Genomic DNA, 20021 nt, shown 5'->3' with positions numbered 1-20021 from the left:
AGCAGCCCAAAGCTGGAACTCAGATCTCACTTTCCAGTCTTAAGAGAGGGAGGAATCAGGTTGCCTTCAGCCAGGAGTAGTAGAAAGATACAGTGAGCAGAGAGATCAGTGAGTGTTTCCAGAGGAGTGTTCTGTAGGCCCTGTGCTGAACCAAGTGACCTGAGCAGAGAGAGCACAGAAGTGCCGCTCTGGTTGTCTGGTAACCACCATCTCCAGATAGATAAACAAAGCCACAGAGCCTGGCAGCCTCCCCTTGCCCTCTCAGAGGTAGTGAGTGTGTGTGTGTTGTGTGTGTGTGCGTGTGCGGAGTTTGAAGGTGGGGGTGGGGGGTGAGACAGAAGAAGCTGTAGCCGTGAGTGTCAGGTTGCAGAGCATATTATCTGCAAACCTGAGAACTAAAGCCACAGAAACATTTTCCCCCTGAGAGACAGGTGGGGATAATCCCAGGGTGGAGATACAAAGGTGAGGCTGCTGAGGTCTGCCAGTCATCATCATGGGAGAATAAAGCCACAAAGGCAGTAGGCAGCACTGGGATTTCACTTTCCCTACAGGGGCGGTGCCCTGAGACCCAGAAAGCCTGGTCACAGAAGAGATGTCCACTTTCCCACATAATACAGGGCATTTTCCTCCACCCCTACCACCCCCACAAAATTTGAGAAGCCAGATCACTGCAAAAGAAACTAAAAAGACTTTTGCTTCACCACCACCTATTGGAAAACAAAAGCAGAACTTCTTATCAACCTATTACAGATGTGCCACTCTTTAAAAAAAGAAAAGAAAAAGAAAAAACCTATTTCATTACCATAGATGTCTAGACAGATATCAAATACCATGGATAACCAAGGAAACAAGGCAGCTCAAAAAGAAAATAAAAAATCTTCAGAAAGTAAACTTAAAGACTTAAAAATATATGATTTAAATGGCAGAGAATTCAAGACTGCAGTTCTGAAACTCAGAGATGCAAGAAAATACAAATAGTTAAATGAACTCAGAAGTAAAATCAACAAACAAAATGAATACTTTATCAGGTAAGAATTTTAGAATGAATTGGCAAGCTTAGGAAATAGAACTGACTAGATGGAGAAAAGAACTAGTGATATGGAAGACATATCTAGAAATGAGGCAGATGAAGAGAAACTATCTGACTCCATCAGTAAGAATAATCCTATCTAATAAAGCAGGGATATGCAAATTGACCATCACAGTGTAACAAAAAGGCAGCCCCCCACAGCAGAGGCAGGAATCCCATAACATAAGATGGCTGCGCCCACAGCGGAGGTGAGGTTCCCATAATGAGCAATCAGCAGGGACCTGAGGCTGCCTGGCGCCAGGGCGAGGTACCTCAGGCCACACACCCCCGCCCCAGTGCTGGGCTGGGGGACCGGAGGTTGCACGCCCACACTCAGTGAGGCTTGATCGAGGACCTCAGGCCATGCCTCCCCCGCACCCAGCAGAGCTTGACAGGGGACCTCAAGCCGCACTTTTCGCCCTGGTGCTGTGCCGGGGGACCTCAAGCCACACACCCCCCCACCCCGGCGCCAGGCTGGGGGACCTGAGGTTGCACCCCTCGCCTGGCAGGGCTTGACGGGGGAGGGGCTGGCCGGGTCTGGATCTCGCCCAATGGGTGTGGGGCCGGCCGGGTCTGGGTCTCGTGTGATTCTGAGGTGAGCACGGGTGGGTGGGGACTTGACTCTGGGTCCTGCAGTGCGCCCCAGACTCTGACAGGAGGAAGATTTTCATATACATTTTACTAATTTTCTTTCATCTCTGACACTTCTATTATGGAGAAAGGGCAAATAGCAATATTAAAATATTTCCTCTAATTAATTCCCTTTTAATGTGCACGAATTTCATGCACCGGGCCACTAGTTTAAGAATAATAGGTATACCAGGAAGCGGTAGAAAGGGACAGAGAGCCTATTCAAACAGTTGGCAACAACTTCCCAAACCTATGGAAAAAACTAGATCCTCGAATCCAAGAAACAAATAGAGCATTTCAAAAAGGCCTTCTCCGAGGTACATTGTATTAAAGCTGTCAAATATTAATGACAAAGAAAATTCTCAAGGCAATCAGGGAAAATAAGGCAATTGCCTATGAAGGAAATCCCATTAGATTAACGTCAGATTTCTTAGCAGAAACTCTACAAGCAAGGAGAGTGGAATCAAATATTCAAGCTACTGAAAGAGAGGAATTGCCACCCAAAAGTAATAGGTAAAGGTCTGAATTTTGCAAAGTGAAATAGAGATCAGATGCATTCAGGAATAAATGACTACTGTACATATGAAACTTCCCTCTGCATAAATCTAATGGTAACCCTCCCTAACACACACACAATCCAAAACTGAGGTGCTTAACTTAAAAAACTCAACCATATGCTGCCTTCAGGAGACACATCTCATCTATAAAGACACATATAGAGGCTGAAAGTGAAAGGGTGGAAAATGATTCTCAAAGCAAATGCCATTCAGAGAAAAGCAGGTGTAGCCATATCAGACAAGAGATTTCAAGATAAAAAAGGTAACAAGAGACAAAAATGGACATTTTATAACGATAAAAGGGGCAAAAAATAAAACACTGATATATATGCACCCAATCAAAAAGCACCAAAATAATTTATATAAAGCAACTACTAACAGAACTAAAGGGAAAAACTGGTAAAAACAAAATGATAACAGGGTACCTAAATACCCATTAACAACTACAGATAGTTCATACAAACAGAAAATCAATAAGGAAACACTGGCCTTAAAGGACACATTAGACCAACTGGACATAATTGATATTTACAGAGCCTTTCATCCTAGAACACCAAATTAGATAACGTTCTTCTCCAGCGCACATGGGACATTCTCAACATATGCTGGGGCACAAAACTAACCTTAAAAAATTTAAGAAGAATGAAATCATACCAAGCATGTTCTTCAACCACATTAGAAATCAACTGCAAAAAGTGGGAAAAACCACCAATGTGGACATGAAACAATATGCCACTAAAACATGACTGGGTCAAATAAAGAAATAAATGACATAAAAAGATACACAGAGACAAGTAAGAATGGCAACACAACATATTAAAACTTTTGGAAAGAAGCAAAAACAGTAATAAAAGAGAAGTTTATGTCATCACAGGTTTATCTCAAGAAACAAGAAAAATCCCAAGTAAACAACCTAACACTACATCATAAAAAACCTTAAAGAGAGGAACAAAAGCAGCCCAAGTCAGCAGAAGAAAGGAAATAACATTAGAGCAGAATTAAATGAAACAGACTTGGGAAAAAGACTCTACAAAAAAATAATGCAACAAAGAGTTGGTTATTTGAAAAGATTAATAAAATTCAGAAAACCCAGGCTAGACTCAATAAAGAAAAAAGATAAAAGACAAAAATAAAATCAGAAATAAAAAAGGCAACGTGCCCTAGCAGGGTGGCTCAGTTGCATGGAGCATCACCCCCTACACAAAAGGGTTGCGGGTTTGATCTCTGGCTGGGGAGCATATGGGAGGCAGCCAAACGATGTTTCTCACATCAATGTTTCTCTCTCTCTAAAACAATAAAAATAAACAACAACAACAACAACAAAACCCAGAAAACATATCCTCAGGTGAAGATTTTTTAAAAAAGAAAAGGAAAAGTTACAATACAACCGACACCTGAGAAATACAAAGGATCATACAAGAATACTAGGAAAGATCGTATGCTACCAAATTCAGTCACCTTGATGAAACAGTTAAGTTCACAGAAATCTATAACCTTCCTAGACTGAATCATGAATGAGTAGAAAATCTAAATATACCAATCAACAGTGAGAGAATTGCAACAACAATAAAAACCCTAACAGTCCAGAAACAGATGGTTTTACTAGTGAATTCTACCGAACATTCAAGAACATTTAATGCCTGGTTAGTGTGGTTCAATGGTTGAGCCTAGACCCATGAACTAGGTCAGGGTTCGATTCCCGATCAGGGCACATGCCCTGGTTGCAGGCTCAATCGCCAGTAAGGAACATGCAGGAGGCATCCGAGCAATGATTCTCATCATTGATTTTTCTATTCCTCTCTGAAATCAATAAAAATATATGAAAAAGAACATTTAATACTAATCCTTTTCTTTTCTTTTTTTTAAAAATATATTTTTATTGATTTTTTACAGAGAGGAAGGGAGAGGGCTAGAGAGTTAGAAACATCGATGAGAGAGAAACATCAATCAGCTGCCTCCTGCACACTCCCTACTGGGGATGTGCCCGCAACCAAGGTACATGCCCTTGACTGGAATCGAACCTGAGACCCTTGAGTCCGCAGGCTGACACTCTATCCACTGAGCCAATCCGGTTAGGGCCCTTTTCAAACTCTTCCAAAAAATTGAAAAAGAATCAATACTTCCTTAACACTTTTTATGAGGTCAACATAACCCTGATGCCAAAACCTGGCAAGAATAACACAAAAAATGAAAACTACACACTAATATCTCTGATGAATACAGATGAAAAAAAATCCTAAACGAAATACTAGCAAATTGAAATAGGGTTCATTCCAGGAGCACAAGGATGGTTCAACATACGCAAATCGAACACTACAATACACTACATTAACAAAATGATGGATAAAAATATACTAGTATACAGATTCAGAAAAACGTTTGACAAAATATATCCATTTATGACTAAAACTCTCAGTAAAATGGGTGTAGAAAAAAAGGTATCTCAACACAAGTAAGGCCATGTATGACTAACCCTCAGCTAATATCATACTCAATAGTAAAAATAGTTAAAAACTTTTTTCTAAGGTCAGGAAAAGGACAAGGATGTCCACTCTCACCACCGCTATTCAACATAGTACTGAAGGTCCTGGCCAGAGCAATCAGGCAAGAGAAAGAAATAAAACGCATCCAAATTAGGAATGAAGAAGTAAAATAAGTAAAATTGTCATTTTTTGCAGATGATATGATTTTTTAAAAAATATCTTTTTATTGATTTTTTTACAGAGAGGAAGGGAGAGGGATATAGAGTTTAGTTAGAGACGTCGATGAGAGAGAAACACTGATCAGCTGCCTCCTGCACACCTCCTACTAGAAATGTGCCTGCAACCAAGGTACATACCCTTGACAAGAATCGAACCTGGGACCTTTAAGTCTGCAGGCCAATGCTCTATCCACTGAGCCAAACCAGTTAGGGCGACATGATTCTTTAAAAAATACAGTCAAGTGTAGGATTCAAAATCAATGTACAAAAATCCTGTGCAACAATGAAATTTTAAAAAAAGGAATGAAAAAAGCAATACTTCTGCAATTACAACAGATGAAAATACCTAATACTAACCTTTCAATACACTGAAAAGTACAAGACATTATTAATAAGATACTAGAGGCCTAGTACACGAAATTTGTGCGGGGCGGGGGGGGGCGGGCCCTCAGCCCAGCCTGCACTCTAATCTGGGACCCCAGTGGGATCGGGCCTAAACGGGCAGTCGGTCATCCCTCTCACAATCCAGGACTGCTGGCTCCCAACCACTCGCCTGTCTGCCTGCCTGATTGACGCCTAACCACTACCCTGCCAGCCTGATTGACGCCTAACTGCTCCCCTGCCGGCCCGATTGCCCCTAATTGCCCTCCCCTGCCGGCCTGGTTGCCCCTAACTGTCCTCTCCTGCAGTCCTGGTAGCCCCCAACTGCCCTCCCCTGCAGGCCTGGTTCCCCCCAACTGCCCTCCCCTGCAGGCCTGGTTACCCCCAACTGCTCTTCCTTACAGGCCTGGTCCCTCCCAAATGCCCTCCCCTGCTGGCCTGATCGCCCACAACTGCCCTCCCCTGCCATCCATCTTGTGTCCACGTGGGGACAGCCATTTGTGTGTTGAAGTGATGGTCAATTTGCATACTACCCCTTTATTAGATAGGCTTTTGTGTTCATGGATTGGAAAAATCAACAGTTAAAATGGCCATATAACCCAAAGCAATATACAGATTTACTATAATCCCCCCAAATATACCAATGCATTTTTTAAAGAAACAGGACAAAAAAGTCATCAGATTTATGTGGACCCAGAAAAAAACCTGAATAGCCTAAGCCAGTGATGGCGAACCTGTGACACGCATGTCAGAGGGACACGCGAACTCATTTTTTTCGTTGATTTTTCTTTGTTAAGTGGCATTTAAATATATAAAATAAATATCAAAAATATCAAAAAATTTCTATATGTGACACGGCACCAGAGTTAAGTTAGGGTTTTTCAAAATGCTGACACGCCGAGCTCAAAGGTTCGCCATCACTGGCCTAAACAAACCTGATAAAAAATGACCAAAGCCGGAGGAATCAACCTGACTTGAAATTATACTACAAAGTGACAATAATCAAAATGGCATGGTGTTGACAGAAAACAGACACTTAGAATAAGAGCACAGAAATAAACCCACATGTATGTAGGCAACTAGTTTTTAACAAAGGAGCCAAACACATTCAATAGAGAAAGGAAAGCCACTTTAATAAACGGTGCTGGGAAAATTGGAATGCCACATGCAAATGAATAAAACTAGATTGCTGTTTGTCCCCATATAAACATTAACTCAAAATGGATCGAAGACCTAAATATAAGACCTAAAACAATTACATAAATTACATAAAAGAAAACAGAGGTACTATTAAACTTACAGACCTTGATTTTAGAGATTTTATAAATTTGACTCCAAAGGCAAGGGAAGGTAAAGCAAAAATGAATGAATGGGACAATACCAAACTAAAAAGCTTCTGCACAGCAAAAGAAACTGTCAATAAAATAAAAAGACAAATGACCTAACGGGAAAAGACATTTGCAAACAGCTCTGAAAAGGGGTTAATATCCAAAATCCTATCTAATAAAAGAGAAACATGGTAATTAGCATACAGCTGCTACCCTTCCCATTGGCTAATCAGGGCGATATGCAAATTAACTGCCAGCCAAGATGGCGGTTAACCGCCAACAAAGATGGCGGCTAATTTGCATATTGAAGGCAGGGTAGGACAGCGTAAGCCACCATCTAACCCCCCGATTGCCATGGGGGTTGCCGGGGGCTGGGGCCAAGGCAAGCGGTGCTGATCACTGAACCGGAGCCCTCCCCCGTGTGCGATCTGGGTCGGGTGGGGGCTGGGGCCCACCTACCAGAGACAGGGGCCCACTCCCGTATGCCATCCGCGGGCGGGGGCTGGGGCCAAGGCAAGTGGTGCCAATTGCTTAGCCCGCCTACCAGAGATAAGACACAACACGGGGTTGGTGGGGGCTGGGGTGAAGGCAAGCAGTGCAGATCGCCTTGCTGGAGCCCTGCCTGCCCACTGCAGACATGTCCCAATGTGATCTGGGGGGCGGGCGGGGGCTGGGGCAATGCAATCGGTGCAGATGCCTCGCCGGAGCCCTCACCTGCCCACCGGAAACACATCCCAATGAGATCTGGGGGCGGGCAGGGGCTGGGGCAAGGCAAGCGGTGCCCATTGCCTCGCCAGAGCCCTTGCCCGCCCACCAGAGACACGTGCCAATGCGCGTGGGCTGGGGCGAAGGCAAGCGTTGCAGATCGCCCCGCTGGAGCCCTTGCCTGCCCACCAGAGACACGTTCCAATGCGCTGGGGCTGGGGCGAAGGCAAGCAGTGCGGATCGCCTGGCTGGAGCCCTAGCCTGCCCACTGGAGACATGTCCCAATGCGATCAGGGGGCGGGCGGGGGCTGGGGCGAATGAAAGCGGTGCAGATTGCCTCGCCGGAGCCCTCACCAGCCCACCAGAGACACGGGGCCCACTCTGAAAGAGAGAGAGAGAGAAAGAGAAAGAAAGAGAGAGAGGGGCGGAATTTTGCATCCCGCATCCCTCCCTGATTGACCACTGTGATTCCAAGCCAGTAATGGCTGCCTTCAGGACAGTGCTCCACGTCCCTCACCCCCACCCCAGGCCTGAGAGTAGTGCTGGGCAGGGGCATCCAGGGGTTTGGGAATGCAGCACGAGGGGCCCGCACAACATGGGGGTGGGCTGTGTTTACACCGCCAAGTTCCCCACTTCTACCCTGGCCGGGCATGCCTCATCCTTCCTCTCAGAGGCCCAGCTCCTGCCTACATGCTTGCTGGGCAGGCCCAACTGCACCGGGGAGTGAGCCATGGTGATCAGGATGGCCACTTCCTGGGATGGGACGGCCGGACCACGGCAATTCATGAGGGCGATGAGGCCCGTGGGGCATGTGCAGGGGGTGGCCGGCCAAGCCCATACTGACTTCAGTGGGGCCAGTGGGAGCCCATTGAGGCCACCCCAACTCCCACAGGTCTCAGGTGGATGGTGGCACAGTGGAGAGCGGTTTCTCCATGCACGGTGCCCAGGGATGGCTGTGAGCTGCTGCAACCCCGCCCCACGCTTCAGGGTGGGGGAGAAGGCTCGCAACCACCAGCACCCTAGGCTGCACCTCCTGTGCCTCAGCCTGCCAGGTTGGCAGGGTCCAGAGCAGGTGAGCTGCTCCCTTCCCCCAGTGGTAGAACAGGGAGGAGAGCGCTGGGTGCAGGGAGGGGACCTCAACTGGGATCCTCCTGGTGTGGGGAAGGGGCCTGGCCTGGGCCCGGTGGGGAGCTTAGGATGTCTGGCTAAGCAGGCGCTGGTTCATACCAACTCTTACTCTGCCATCTTCCTCCAGCTCTTCAAGCTAGCCCCCCTGCCCCACCTGTCCGAGGCAACGGGCTCTGGGTGACCTCCCTGAGCTCAGACTGTGGACCCAGAGACCTCAAGGAAGAGTGCAGGGACCGGTGCAGAAATACCAGGGCAGAGTTGCTTCGGTGTCTTGGTGAAGTGTGCAACTGGCCCACGGTGGAAGCCCCAGAGGGGAAAGGCCAGGAGGCATGAATTGCCAGCACTTTAGCCACTTGAAAACAGCTCCACTTGGAATGTGAGGCGGTTATATGTTCAGCTGAGAAGTAAGAAGGCTAAACTCCACCATCGCTGGGCTCCTGTCAGTCCGAGGCCCAAGCGTCTACCATGACAAGGAAAGAACAGAGTGAGGGGCCTGGAGGAAGGGAGGACAATTGAAGAAAACCATGTCTAGACTTTCCCCAGTCCTCTCCTTCTTTCTGCTGCCTACAAGAGCCCCAGGCCCGGCCACAGTTCTGTCTCCACCTTTTAGTACCCTATTCTCCAACCACAGAGGAAAGAAATAAGGAAGGAGTCTGTACAGCCTTCAGAAAGTATCTATATACCTGATCAGCCAGTTGCCTTCCAGAGGGAGGCCAGACTGTGGTTTAGGCCCACTCCCCACAGGGACATCAGTAGGACATCCTGTGAGGGCTCCCAGACTGTTTGAGGGGGCAGGCTGGGCTGAGGGATGCCCCCCGAGTGCACGAATTTTTGTGCACCAGGCCACTAGTATATAAATAACTCATAAAACAGAACAACCCAATTAAAAAATAGACAGAGGACCTGAACAGACACTTCTCCCAAGAAAACACACAAATGGCCAACAGATATACAAAAAGATGCTCAACTTCATTAGCTATTAGAGAAATGCAAATAAAAACCACAATGAGATACCAACTCACACCTGTTAAAATGGCTATTAGACAAGTAATAGCAAGTGTTGGAGAGGATGTGGAGAAAAAGGAACCCTCATTCACTGCTGGTGGGATGTAAACTGGTACAGCCATTATGGAAAACAGTACGCAATTCCTCAAAAAATTAAGAAGAGAGTTACCATATAACCCAACAATCCCTCTTCAGGGTATCTACTTGAAAAATTTGAAAACCTTTATTGGTAAAGATATATATGCACCCCTATGTTCATTGCAACATTATTCACAGTGGCCAAGACATGGAAACAACTGAAGTGTCCCTCAACATTATGACTGGATAAAGTTGTGGCACATATATACAATGGAATACTACCCAGCCACAAGAAAAGAGGAAAGGTTGCCACTTACAACAACATGGATGGATGGATCTTGAGAGTATCATGCTAAGTGAAAAAACTCGACAGAAAAAGAACCATATCATGATTTCACTCATGTGCTCTACAAGTGAACAAATGAACTAACAAGACAAACAAAAACTCAGACACACACAACAGTATGGTGGTTACCAGAGGAAAAAGGGATTAGGTGGGTTAGTGAAGAGTACAGGGGATGGAATGTATTATGACAGAAGGAGGTTTGTTTGACTTTGGGTCATGGGCACACAATGCAATATACAGATGATGTATCTTAGAACTACATTTCAAACATATAATTTTATAAACCAATGTCAACCCAATAAATTTAATTTTAAAATAATCCCAAAAAACAAACCAGCAAAAAAAATTTAGGTTTACTTCCAGTTCATTACAATGAAAAATTATTGTATGGTTAATATCCTAACTTTGCAGGCATCTGTTTATTACCTTAGGATAGATTCCTCTAAGCGGAATAACTAAGTCACGAGTCTGAAGTATAAATATCAAAACTTTGACACCTACTTTCAAAAGCCCTTCCATAATGCTGCAGCACTTTTACAGTGCCATTGGTATAGAAACACCTGATTCATTCCAGTATCATAACCTTTTAAAACTCCAATTATCAGACAGTAGAAAAACACTTTATTTTGCATTTTACTTACTGCTGGTGAAATTGAATATTTTAACCTATATTTACTGGCCACAAGACATTTGTGTGTGTGTGTGTGTGTGTGTGTGTGTGTAGATCCCTTACCATCCCTCATTCTGGGGTTCATCTATTTGGCATTAATGACATTGTGAACTGAATAATTCATTGTCAAAGGGGGATGTCCTGTGTTATAGGATGTGAAGTAGCATCTCTGGCCTCTACCCACTAGAAGTCAATAGCACCCAATCCCCCAACACTCCTAAGTGTGACAACCATAAAGTTCCTAAACATTGCTAAATGTTCCCTGGGAGAGAAAAATTGTCCCCACTAAGAATGACAGTCCCACCCCCACCCATTTAAAATGGTCTCTTTCTTACTCTGATTGTATTATGGAAAAAGTATTTACCATGTGACACAATTATGAACATAATTTTTGGACTCACATTTGGTACTGACTGCTTCAAAAACAAAAACTTTTTTTAGGAGAATTTTTTATTTTTGTAATCCTCACCCAAGGATATTTTTCCACAGATTTTTAGAGAGAGTGGAAGAGAGAGGGAAAGACTGAGAAAAACACTGATGTGAGAGAAGCACATCAATCAGTTGCCTCCTGCATGAGCCCCAACCAGGGACTGGGCCGGGGAGGATCCTGCAACCGAAGTACATGCCCTTGACCGGAAACAAACCTGGGACCCTTCGGTACCGAGGCTGACACTCTATCCACTGAGCCAAACCAGCCATGGCAATAAAAACTGTTTTTATATAAATGTGGAAGTGATGTTAAAATATATATTTGTCTAATTTTTTTCTATTTTAAAATTACCTTTGAAATATTACACATTTCCTTGCTTAGAACAGAAGTTCATATCTGAAGATGGTATAGTACCTGATCCAAAGCAATAAACTTATGACAAAAATTCTGAAGAGAATTTGTCACCAAAAGTGAATTTTTCTTCTTTTTTTAATCCTCTCCCGAAGATATGTTTTTACTAATTTTAGAAAGGAAGGGAGAGAGAATGAGAGAGAGAGAGAGAGAGAGAGAGAGAGAGAGACAGAGACAGAGAGACAGACATTGATGTCAGAAGAGAAACATCAATCAGTTGCCTCCTAGAAATGCCCCCACCAAGATCAAACCCAAAACCTGGGCATGTGCCCTGACCTGTAACCCTTAGGTGCACAGGACAACACTCCAACCAACTGAGCCACCCTGGCCAGGGCTGAAAGTGAGTTTTTCAAGTTAGAGTTACAAATATCTCAGGATGGCTGTACACATAAAGAATGCAATCAGATGAAAATGAACACTTCAAAATAGGTAAAGAAAACATTCGGACAGGACCTCAGTGTAAGCTCAGGTTTCTTTTTTGGCAACTTGTATATTCATGGTAAGGATTCTATCTAACATTCTAAAGATTCAAGTTACTTTACTCATCTACCTCCTCATACCAATTAAAACAAAAAAAGTGTGTTTGGGTTAAGCTGATTTGCACTTGACTCCTGGCTCAACCTTCAGCCCCTTATTGAAAATCTCTGTAAAATTTATTATTTATTGGTGTTTGGAAGTTTGACCCAGAGTTGTGTGCTACTTTAAAATTTCTAAGGAAATTATTTAAATAAAGATATGCCCTTGCCAGTGTGGCTCAGTTGGCTGGAGCGTTGTCCCGTATATCAAAAGGTGGCAGGGTTTGATTCCCAGTCAGCACACAAATCCAAGTTACGGGTTTGATGTTTCTCTATCTCTCAAACAAACAAATATATAAACAAACAAATAAAAAAATAAATAGATTTAGAAAGTTTTTTTCTTTATCTACATAATATCAAAAAGGGGAAAAAAATCATTTAAAGCACAGCATTACTGCAAGAAACATTTGTACTCTGATCTAAGAACTGCATGAACATGGATAATCCTTCCTCAGAATCTCCACCTACATATAATAAAACTAAGAAGATAAACTGGAAAAAAATTTAATGGAAATGTTTTTAAAACAAAACTGACACAGCTAAAGTCATACTTGATGGTGAAAAACTGAAAGCCTTTTTTCAAATATCAAAACAGGTGTGCCCTTTTATTCAACACTAGAGGCCCGGTGCATGAATTCATGCATGAGCGGGGTCTGGCCAGCACACCCCAATCAGGGCCGATCAGCCAGACTGGCCCCGCCCCCTGTTGAACTCCTGGTCAAAGGGAAAATTTGCATATTAGCCTATTATTATATAGGATAGTGCTGGTAGTCCTAGCCAATTAGGCAAGAAAAATAAACAAAAGGCAACTAAGTCAGGAAAGAATAGTAAAACTGTCTCTATTTACAAACAACATATTATTATATGTAAAACACCCTGCCCTGGTCGGGTTGCTCAGTTGGTTAGAGCACTGTCCCAGTACACCAAGGTTAGGGGTTTGATTTTTGGATAAGGCACACATGAGAAGCAACCAATAAAGGCATAAATAAGTGGAACAACAAATCGATATCTGTTTCTCTCTCTCTGTCCCCCTCTCTAATGCTTCCTCTCTAAAAAAATTAATAAATTTTAAAAGAAAACAATTCTATTTACAATAGCCTCAAAAACAATGAAATACTGAGAATTTACCCAAGAAACTAAAAGATTGGTATACTGAAAACTATTAAGACAATGATGAAATAAACTTAAGACACAAATAAATGTAAAGATTCATGTTCATGGATTGGAAGATATTGTTAAAATGTCCACACAACCTAAAGCAATCAAAAGAGTCAAAGCAATCCCTATCAAAATTCCAATGTCATTTTTCATGGAAATAGAAAAAAAATCCTAAATTTGTATGGAATCACAAAAGACTCAGAAAAGCCAAAGCAATCTTGAGAAAGAACAACAAAGTGGAGGCATCATGCTGCCAGATTTCAAACTATTCAATAAAGCTACAGAAACCAAAACAGTATGGCACTAGCAAAACACAGAACAAAAAGCCCAAAAACAAAGCCAAGAATATGGGGTCAATCAAGTTTTGGCAAAGGAGCCAAGAGTATACAATGGGGAAAGGACTATCTCTTTAATAAATAGTGTTGGGAAAACAGCTACATGCTAAATAAAGAATGAAACTGAAAGATTCCAAAATGGTGGCAGAGTAAGTGGAAGCTACACAGACACTCTCCCAGGTCCAAACTGGAAATACAACTAAAATACAGAACCACCCTGAAAAATCAACCGAGGACTAGCTGGAGAGAACCCTGACAGCCAAGGACAGAAAGTGGAGACCTCACCGAGACGGGAGTGTGGAGACAGGAAAGGGGTGGCTGGGCTCCCACAGACAGCAACTGAAGTTCTGGAGGGACATCTCAGCTATGGGAGGATTCCCACTGAGAATCCCAAGCCCATACCACCAGAACTGAGAAAGGTGCCCACAAAACATCTGGCTATGAAAAGCAGCAGGGCTCTTGTCTGCCAGACAGCTGGAGACAGGGCTGGAAATACAGGCACCATCTTAAAGGGCCAACACACAAAATTTCATGTGAGGCACTCACATTGGGTTCTGGCAGAGGGAGAGCTGAGTAGACTGGAGTTGTGTGAGGGGAGTCCAGGCTTGGGGTTCTGGGGTTAGAGATTGGAGGGCAGCCACCTTGGTTTCCTTTCCTGAGTCATTCCCTCACCCTGTAGTGGAAATATTTAGATACAATTTTGATATCTAAGCAGTCTTCGCCTGGGGGTAAAGAAGCTGTCCCACCCTGTTGGAAGACTTCTCAACCTACCCTGTGATCAAGAGCCTAAGGCTAATCAAGTCTAAGTGTTGATGGGACTGCAAAGCAGAGGCTGGTCTCTGGAGGCTCTGAGTCTTTCCTTGCATGATAATCACAGGCCCTGGGCTAGGAAAAGCAGACCCTGGTGCACATCTTGGTCCCAGTCCCAGCAGAGGGAGCAACAAGCTGTGGATTGCTAATAGCTTCAAACAGGGTACTTAGGATCAGTCACAAACAGCGTCTGACATTGTCCTGCTCTAGAGATTGGGAGTCACAGCAGATCTACCTAATACAGACACAAATCCAAACAGGCAGCCAAAATGGGGAGAAAAAAAGTCCCAAACTAAGGAACAGAATTCTTCAGAAGAGCTAAATGAAATGGAGATAATATATTTATCACATAAAAGTTCAGCATAATGATGGCAAAGATGCTTAACAGCATGAGACAAGATATAGTAGCAATGAAGAATGACATAGCACTAATAAAGAACACTGGAAGGAATACACAACCTATTCGGAGAAGATGAGGATCGGATCATTGAATTAGAAGACCGGGCAGAAAAGAATAACTCAATCAGAGAACTAAAAAGAAAAAAAACAAAACAATTTAAAAACAGGAGGACAGCTTAAGGGAGTTGTGGGACAACATGAAATTTAATATTCACATCACAGATATGCTAGAAGGAGAAGAAAGTAAGAAAGAGATAGAGACCGTGTATGAAGAAATAATGGCAGATAACTTCCCTAACCAGGTGAAGGAAAAAGTAACACAAGTCCAGGAGGCACAGAGAGTCCCAAGCAAGAAGAACCCAAAAAGACTCAGACCCAGACACATCATAATCAAAATGCCAGAATTAAAGACAAAGAGAGAAGGAGCTCCCATAAGGCTGTCAGCTGATTTCTCACGAGAAACTCTACAGGTCAAAAGGGAATAGCATGAAGTACTCAAGGTAATGAAAAGCAAGGATCTAAAACCAAGATTACTATATCCAGCAAGGCTATCATTCAAAATATGTGGTGAAATAAAGAGCTTCCCAGACCAAAAAAAAAAAAGCTAAAGGAGTTTAACACTACCACTGTAAGAAATGCTAACAGGACTGCTGTAATGAGAATAAATGGAGAGAAACATAGGCATAAAGAATTAAAATAGCAATAAATAAGTACCTATAAAAAAATAACCTTAAATGTAAATGGGTTAAATGCTCCAATCAAAGGCATAGGGTAGCTGAATGGATAGGAACACATGACCCATATATTTGCTGTCACCTCAGAACAAAAGACACATAGAATGAGAATGAAGGGCTGGAAAAAAATTTTCCATGCATATGGAAATGAAAAAAAGTTGGGGTGGCAATACTAATATCTGACAAAACAGACTTCAAAATGAAGGCCATCACAAGAGACAATAAAGGTCACTACAAAATACTAAAGGGACTGACCCAACAAGAGCATATAACCCTGGTAAACATATATGCACCCAACATAGGAACACCTAAATATATTACAAAAAAACTTCTGGAGGACTTCAAGGGAGAGATCAACAGCAATAGAGTCAGAGTAAGGGACTTTAACAGCCTGCTGATATCACTGAATAGAGCTTCCAGACAAAATACTGACAAGGAAAAAGTGATTCTAAACAACATACTAGACAAAATAGATTTAATTGACATTTATAGAACATTTCACTCAAAAGCCTCAGAATGTACATTCTTCTCAAGTGCACACAGGTCATTCTCAAAGGTAGACTACATGTTAGGACACAAATCATATCAAGCACCTTCTCAGATCACAATGGAATGAAATTAGAAGTCAACTACAATAAAAAAAAACCTCCAAAACATGGAGGCTAAATAGCAGGAAAAAACAAGATCAAGAAATAAATAAAAATTTCCTGGAAACAAATGAAAATGAAACACAACAACCCTAAATCTGTAGGACACATCAAAAAGCAATCTTGAGAAGTTTATAGCACTAAAAGCCTACCTCAAAAAAATTAATAATAAGCGATTTAACCCTACAACTTAAAGAACTAGAAAGAAAACAACAAGAAAAGCCCAGAGTAAGTAGAAGGGAGGAAATAATAAAGATTAGAGTAAAAACTAATGACATAGAGCAGGGGTGGGCAAACTTTTTGACTCGAGGGCCACAATGGGTTCTTAAACTGGACCGGAGGGCCGGAACAAAAGCATGGATGGAGTGTTTGTGTGAACTAATATAAATTCAAAGTAAACATCATTACACAAGACAGAACCTGGCTGGAGAACCACACCAGAACCTAGCAAGAGAACCTGTACACAGAACTTGGCTGGAGATCTTGGACAGAATTTGGCTGGGGATCCTGGAGGGAGAACCTCGCTATGCTGATTAATTGAACCCTGTCTCCATGTCATTCATTCTTCGCCAACTCCGTCCACACCTTTGGGGATCCCTGGACCCGGTGGGGTTGGACCCCAGCAGGACACAAAATAAAATTTAGGGAATGATATATAGGAATCAAGATCATTGGAATTTGTTTGTATGCAGATGAACAGATTGGAAGGCACCATCAGGGCTGTCTGTGAATTAAATCCTTCCTGTTCATTTCTGACATTCCTAAGAGAACAAGGAGGAAAATGACTTATATTTAGGAGAAAAGATCTTGATTTGTTAACAGAAGAGAATTTTTTTTTTGAATAAAACACTGGGGTGGCCCAAATAAAACACTGAAGGTGGACCTTCAGATGTCTTGCCACCTAAAAAAAAAAAAAAACAAACAAACAAACAAAAAAACATCATTACATAAAAGGGTACGGGTTTTTTTTTTGGTTTTTTTTTTTAGTTTTATTCATTTCAAACGGGCCAGATCCGGCCCGCGGGCTGTAGTTTGCCCACGGCTGACATAGAGGCTAAAAAAATCATACAAAATATCAAAACCAAGAGCTGGTTCTTCGAAAAGATAACAAAATTGATGAACCTATGAACAACTATATGCCAACAAGCTGGACAACACAGATGAAACATACAAATTCCTAGAAAAATACAATCTTCCAAAAACATAATTAGAAAACCTGAATAGGCCAATAAAAAATGATGAAAATGAAGCAGCAATCATCAACAACAACAACAAAAGCCCTGGCAGTCCATTAGGCCTCACAGGGATTTTACAAACATTCAAAGAAGAACTAACACCTACCCTCCTACAACTATTCTTTTTTTTTCTTTTTTAATATGGAACGCTTCACAAATTTGCGTGTCATCCTTGCACAGGGGCCATGCTAATATACTCTGTATCGTTCCAATTTTAGTATATGTGCTGCTGAAGCGAGCACCTCCTCCAACTATTAAAAAAAATCCACGAGGAAGGAACATTTCCATGCTTTTTAGGAGACCAGCATTACCTAATTCCCAAACCAGATAGACACTTCAGAGAAAGAGAACTACAGGCCAATATTCCTGATGAACATTGATGCTAAAAGCCTCAACAAAATATTAGCAAATCAGATCCAGCAATGTGACCAAGTGGGATTTATTTCTGGGATTCAAGGCTGGTAAAATATTCACAAATTAATAAGCATGATACATCACATAAATTGAAAGACAAAAATCACATGATCATATCAATAGATGCAGAAAAATGCATTCAACAAAATCCAACACCCATTTTTAATAAAAATTCTTAGCAAAGTGGAAATGGAGGGACTATATTTCAACATAATAAAGGCTATATATGACAAACCTTCAGCAAACATCATACTCAATGGGCAAATACTAAAACCATTTCCCCTAATAACAGGAACAACAAGATAGCGATGTCCGCTTTCACCACTCATATTCAACATAGTACTGGAAGTCCTAGTCACAGGAATCAGACAAGCAGAAATAAAAGACACCCAAATTAGAAAGGAGGAAGTAAAACTCTCATTACTTGCAGATGACATAATATGGTACATAAAAAACCCTAAAGACTCCACCATAAAAACTACTAGATTTAGTAAGTGAATTCAGCAAATTTGCAGGCTACAAAATTAACACCCAGAAATCAATGACATTTTTATACACCAATAGTGAATTAACAGAAAGAAGAAACTAAAACAATCCCATTTATCACTGCAACAAAATAAATTAAGATGCTTAGGAATAAACTTAAACAAAGGGGCAAAAGACTTACTTACACTCTGAAAACGAAAGGGCATTGAAAACAAAGACAGAGGAAGCTATAAACAAGAGGAAGAATATTCTGTATTCATGGATTGGAATAATTAACATAATTAAAATGTCCATAACTACCCAAAGTAATCTCTAAATTCAATGCAATCCCTATTAAAATACCAACAGCATATTTCACAGATCTAGAATACTCCAAAATTTATATGGAACTAAAAAAGACCCCTTTCTCATGACAGCTGTAGCAATCATGAGAAAGAACAAAGTTGGAGGGTTCAAAATACCAGATATCACGTTATATTACAAAGCCACTGTAGTAACAGCCTGCTACTGGCATAAGAACAGGCATATAGATCAATGGAACAGAGACCCTAGAAATCAACCCAAGCCATTACATTCAACTAATATTTGGCAAAAGAGGCAAGAACATACAAAGGAGTCAAGACAGTATCTTCAATAATTGGTGTTGGGAAAATTGAACAGATGCATACAAAAAAGTGAAAACTAGACCACCAACTTACACCATTCTCAAGAACCAACTCAAAATGAATAAAAGACTTAAATGTAAGTCATGAAACCATAAAAAAAAAAACCTAGAAGAAACCATAGCCATCAAAATCTCTCCTAGGTCAAAGGACACTAAGGAGAAAATAAACAAATGGGACTATATCAAAATAAAAAGCTATGCACAGCCCCAGCCAGTTTGACTCAGTGGACAGAGCATCAGCCTGTGGACTGAAGGGACCCAGGTTCAATTCTGGTCAAGGGCGCATGCCCAGGTTGCAGACTCGATCCCCAGTAGGGGGCATGCAGAAGGCAGCCAGTCAATGATTCTCATCATTAATGTTTCCATCTCTCTCTCCCTCTCCATTCCTCCCTGAAATCAATGAAAATATATTAAAAAATAAAAATAAAAAAGCTTATGCACAGCAAAAGAAACCATGAACAAAAGGAAAAGGAAGCACACTGTATGGGAGAACATATTTGCCAAGGATACATATGATAAAGAATATCCAAAATAGCTGGGCCAGTGTGGCTCAGCAGTTGAGCATCGACCCACGAACTAAGAGGTCATAGGTTCAATTCCCGGTCAGGGCACATGCCCAGGTTGTGGGCTCGGTCCCCCATGTGAGTTGTGCGGGAGGCAGCCAATCAATGATTCTCTCTTATCATTGATGTTTCGATCTCTCTCTCCCTCTCCCAACCTCTCTGAAATCAATAAACATACATTAAAAAAAAAAGAACATACAAAATATATAAGAAACTCATACAACTTAAAAAAAGGAAGTCAAACAATACAGTTAAAAAATGGGCAAATGACCTAAATAGACATTTCTCCAAAGTGGACATACAGATAACCAAGAGACATATGAAAAAATGCTCAAAGTCACTGATCATCAGAGAAAAGCAAATTAAAATGATAATGAGGTATCACCTCACACCTGTCAGAATGGCTACCATCAGCAAATCAACAAACAGTGAGGGCTGGCGAGGATGTGGAGAAAAGGGAGACCTAGTACACTACTTGTGGGAATGCAGACTGCTACAGCCATTATGGAAAAAAAAAAATTGAGTTTCTACAAAAAATTAAATATGGACCTGCCATTTGATT

The 20021-nt window shown here is 42.0% G+C and overlaps 1 protein-coding gene and 1 non-coding gene across 3 annotated transcripts in view; both read right to left on the bottom strand.

Moving 5' to 3' along the window:
* PPP4R2 (protein phosphatase 4 regulatory subunit 2) overlaps positions 1 to 20021 on the bottom strand; it is a 57954-nt gene that overhangs the window by 21072 nt on the left and 16861 nt on the right. The gene's annotated exons all lie outside the window — the stretch shown is intronic.
* On the bottom strand, positions 17468 to 17574 carry LOC138992834 (U6 spliceosomal RNA). Its single transcript, XR_011468162.1, has one exon. It is a non-coding gene; the product is annotated as a U6 spliceosomal RNA (small nuclear RNA).

This window comes from Myotis yumanensis, unplaced genomic scaffold (genome assembly GCF_028538775.1).
Source record: "Myotis yumanensis isolate MYYU_CA2020_CCGP unplaced genomic scaffold, mMyoYum1.0.hap1 SCAF_14, whole genome shotgun sequence".
Lineage (NCBI taxonomy): Eukaryota > Metazoa > Chordata > Mammalia > Chiroptera > Vespertilionidae > Myotis > Myotis yumanensis.
The sequence above is the reverse complement of the archived record's forward strand: the minus strand, read 5'-3'. Positions and strand labels throughout refer to the sequence as shown.